Source organism: Danio rerio, chromosome 14 (genome assembly GCF_049306965.1).
Source record: "Danio rerio strain Tuebingen ecotype United States chromosome 14, GRCz12tu, whole genome shotgun sequence".
In the NCBI taxonomy this organism is placed as follows: domain Eukaryota; kingdom Metazoa; phylum Chordata; class Actinopteri; order Cypriniformes; family Danionidae; genus Danio; species Danio rerio.
Window position 1 is genome coordinate 30,040,194 of NC_133189.1, and position 4,439 is coordinate 30,044,632.

General features: G+C 36.2%; 1 long non-coding RNA gene across 2 annotated transcripts; it reads right to left on the reverse strand.

The window, feature by feature from the left end:
• Nucleotides 1-509: 509 nt before the first annotated feature.
• Nucleotides 510-3,506, reverse strand: LOC137487589 (uncharacterized). Of its 2 annotated transcripts, XR_011006214.2 has the most exons (7): nucleotides 3,393-3,506; nucleotides 3,169-3,256; nucleotides 2,356-2,439; nucleotides 2,181-2,235; nucleotides 2,006-2,081; nucleotides 1,755-1,931; nucleotides 510-1,417 (listed from the first exon to the last, which is right to left on the reverse strand). It is a non-coding gene; the product is annotated as an uncharacterized lncRNA (long non-coding RNA). The 2 variants fall into 2 exon arrangements; XR_012389766.1 differs by lacking the exon at nucleotides 1,755-1,931 and having other exon boundaries at nucleotides 1,298-1,417.
• Nucleotides 3,507-4,439: the final 933 nt, after the last annotated feature.

The window sequence follows — 4,439 nt, forward strand, 5'->3', positions numbered from 1 at the left end:
AAATGCAGCACTGAGATCCAACAATACCAGCACTGTTATTTTACCTGAATCTGTATTTAGGCGTATATCATTGATTATCTTTATAAGAGCGCTCTCTGTACTGTGATGTGCTCTGAACCCCGATTGAAAATTGTCTAAACACCCCCTGAAGTTTAAGAACTTGTTAACCTGGTTAAAAACAACTTTTTCAATGATTTTGCCAATGAAAGGGAGATTTGAGATTGGCCTGTAATTGCTCAATACACTCTCAGAAAAAAAGGTACAAAATTGTACCTTTTAGGGTACAAATGGCCCGTCACTGGGGTGGTACCCTTAAGGGTACAAATTTGTACCTCTATTTAAAGGTACAAAATTGTACCTTCTACATTTGTACCCTTTAAGGGACAATTTTGTACCCCCACCGAAGGTACAAAAATGTACCTTTTTATATTATATAGCATTTTCAGGGTACTGACCCAGGCATTTTGATCCTTTGGTGACTGCATGCACAAATAAATAAATAAAATATTTCGGTTCGCAGATGTCCAATTTTATTTATTAATGTAGAAATATTTCATTACAACTCACAACTGAATGTGTCAAGAAATAAAATTACACAGTAAATATAAAGCAGACATGTAAAACAGTAAAAAGAACAATTTAGAAAACAAATAAAAATTGTTCACTCACTGTACAGTATATAATCTACCCTTAATACAAAGACCACAAGAATACTGTTTAAGATTTATAAACACATTACACAGGCTACATCAAGTACTTCACTTTATAAAGTCCAAAGTATTTGTCTTGAGTCAAAATACTCGGTCATAATAAATAATTTGTCATCAAATTTTCTCTGTATTTCAGAATGAAGGCAATGTTTCTCTATAAATTGCTTCAACAGTGCAGAAAACCAAATACATCAGTAGCCTCTTCCTCAACACCAGTAGATTACTCCTCATCATCCTCAAGTGGAGTTGTAATTTGTTGTAACACAATATGTGTTCATGCTTTTGATAAACACGACATGTAAAGCACTCATAACTGGAAAATGTTCTTTGATAGTCATTAGGACCACAAGTTATTTAAAAATTTGCTTTATGCATGAATGATAGCAGTGTGCTGGATTAACTTGATGATTGTGATTATCCCAAGAGCATGTAGAGAAACAAAAAACAAGGTTGATCACTCTGGTAACTGGAGTAGATCGAGGCTTGTCACTGTCCACAGTTCATTCAAAACATTCCACTGCAGAAACATCAAGGTGTTCTTCTAATAAGATGGATATGTCAAAAATGTATATTCGTCCACATCATCAGCCCGGCCAATCGCAATCCCATCAACTCTGAAGACTGCCGTGACTCGTCTTGTTAACACAGTTGTCCAGTCGGTGGCCTCCTCCTGTACTTGAACTGTTGGATGTGGTGAAGATGATTCCCTGTAAATGACAAAGCAATAATTACATTAATATCAGTCACTCTATCACTGATGAAGAGAAAATCAACATGCATAGAAAGTAAAATAATAAATATTCACTGATTTAAAAAAAAAAGTATCACAGATTAAAAGACTAATATAAATTTCATTCATTCATTCAATTTCTTTTCGGCTTAGTCCCTTTATTAATCTGGGGTCGCCACAGTGGAATGAACCACTAACTTATCCAGCATATGTTTTATGCAGCAGATGCCCTTCCAGCTGCAACCCAGTATTACGAAACATCCAGACACACTTATTCACACACACATTTATACACTACAGACAAATAAGCTTACCAAATTCAGCTATAGCGCATGTCTTTGGACTTGTGGGGAAACCGGAGCACTTGGAGGAAACCCTCACGAACACTGGAAGAATATGCAAACTCCTCACACAAATGCCAACTGACCCAGCCGAGGCTCGAACCAGCGACCTTCTTGCTGTAAGGTGACAGCACTACCCACTGTGTCATCCTAATATAAAGAATATCAAGCATTATAAAATGCATTTATCACAGCACATACTAAACAGAAAACAACATACGCACCAGAGCACAACGAAATGTTGAAGTGTCTCGCTTAACAAGGCTGGCAACATGAGAAGTGCTGCTGTAAAATCAATTCCTGGAACATAAGATGTGGCATACAAACAAATATGAAGGAATCCATCCAAAGCTAGAATTTAATAATATTAATCAAGTGGAGAAAGTTTAGAAAGAGTACCTTAGAGTCAGGTCCATGGCATTCTTCAGTTGATCTCTCATCTTTCGATGAAAACCTAGAAAATAATTTTAAACACGTAGGTGTACATTTATTGTTGTTTGTAAGTAAAAACCTACAAATTTAAAATAGTATGTAAGCCATTAAAACCATGGTATAGATAATGAGGCATACTTACATCTTGTAACTGAGCCATGCTTTCGTATGACATGCCTTCATTGGTCTGATGCTGTTAGCCTGCATTATGTTGTTCAATCTTGTCCTGAAATACAATTGGAAACTTCATAAACTTCAGGAAAGCAATAAGATAAAGCAATAACTATTTATTTATAGTATTTTATTTATATATAAGTATAACGTTAAACGATAGTAAAGAACCAACAATTCTGGACATGAGAGTTTGTGGACACTCCTCAACATTAATGTAACTTAGACACTGAAACGAAGATATGTACAAGCATACACACGCCACGTTTGTAACTAGCCACGTTTACATAATCAGTCGCTTTGCCGGTGACAAAATTGTGATTTTTCTTCACAAAATGGCGGTGTATATAACATTCTAAAAATACATTTCCGCGGTCAACCGTGGCTAGAAAATGGCCTCAAAATATAAAACATTATTGATAATTACAAATTCCAGTATTAATAACAAAAGGTTTTATATCAAGGTATATGAAGACTTCAGTCGCGGCAGCTCTGTGCCACACCGCACATTACTCACGGCCCGATTCCGGTGCATGGTTACGGCAGCGTCGGCTCGCTTCTGCCGCCGCATCTGGCCCGAGTAACGATACAGCAGACGGACTCGGGCAGGCGAGAATCTAGCCGCAACTGGCCTAAGTGTATTTTGCTATCTGGGTTGCGATAATATTCCGCCGTGGCAACACTTATTAATAAAGCAGTTACGTAACATATAAGGCGCGAATACGTAACGTAGGCGATAAAGGGAACTTTTACACCGAGAAAACTAACAGCATATAGTACTCACCGTCTATAAGGTTATGTCCCTCGGTGACTTCGATATCACATTGTATTAACTTCTTTAATAAGCTGCAGACATCTTAGCAAACTCCATCCTGCAGGCCAACGTACACCAGCCAGCCCGGAGCACAAAGCGGGGGAAAGCCGAGACCAGAGAGTCAGACAAAATCAACAGAACACGGCTTCACATGTAAAAATGAGACTGAAAATATATCTTTAATACATTCTTACCTGAAAAGTGTGGACTCCAAAATAGACTTTTCTTTGAAAAGCGTGCGAAGTTCTGTGTAAACAGCCAGCATAGTCGACGGACCGCCTCAGTAACAAACACTACTATAACGTCTCAACAAGCCAAATTCTTAAAGAGACAGCAACATCACCACCTGTATGAAGATGCTGTCACTCTGCATGGTTTATTCTACATCCCATATATACTATAGCGACTTAAACAGTAAGCAAAGACCAGTATTTACGTTTTTAATGATTAAAATTACATTTAATTATAAATTAAATTATTAACATTTTTGAGAAAAAATGTAATTTAAATACATGAAAAAAAAATAATTATTAAAATATTTAATTCAATCAATTTATTTATTTATTATATTTTTAAATTATGTATTTTAGTATTAATGTTTAGTATTAATACATTTAAATTATTGTTATATAGTGTCTTGATCTTATCATGAGCTGAGGGTACAATTTTGTTCCTATAGGGAAACAAAATATATAATTGTACCTTTAAAGGTGCCAAATTGGTCTTTTACGGTACAATTTTGTACCCAAATGTGCTATAAAAGGTACAAAAATGTACCTTTCAAACCTAAATCTGGACATTTGTACCTTTATAGCCCATTTGGGTACAAAATTGTACCCTAAGGACCAATATGGGACCTTTAAAGGTACAATTTTATATTTTGTTCCCTCTAGGAACAAAATTGTACCCTCATTGTACCTTTTTTTCTGAGAGTGTAGGGTGTTATCCAGGTTGCTCTTCTTCAAGAGGGGTTTAACAACTGCAGTTTTAAGTGAGGTTGGAAAAACCCCTGATAGAAGTGAAGCATTTACCACTTTTAGAAGATCCATTTCTAAACATGTAAACACCGTTTTGAAGAATGATGTGGGGAGCGTGTCAAGACTGCAGGTTGATGTTTTCATAACTTGCACAGTCTCTTCTAAGATTTTGCTGTTAATTGCCATGAAATCAGACATAGTGTCTGATTTCTTAAGTTGTGGTTGAGCTTGTTTGATATCGACACAACTTGGCTGATTGGATGA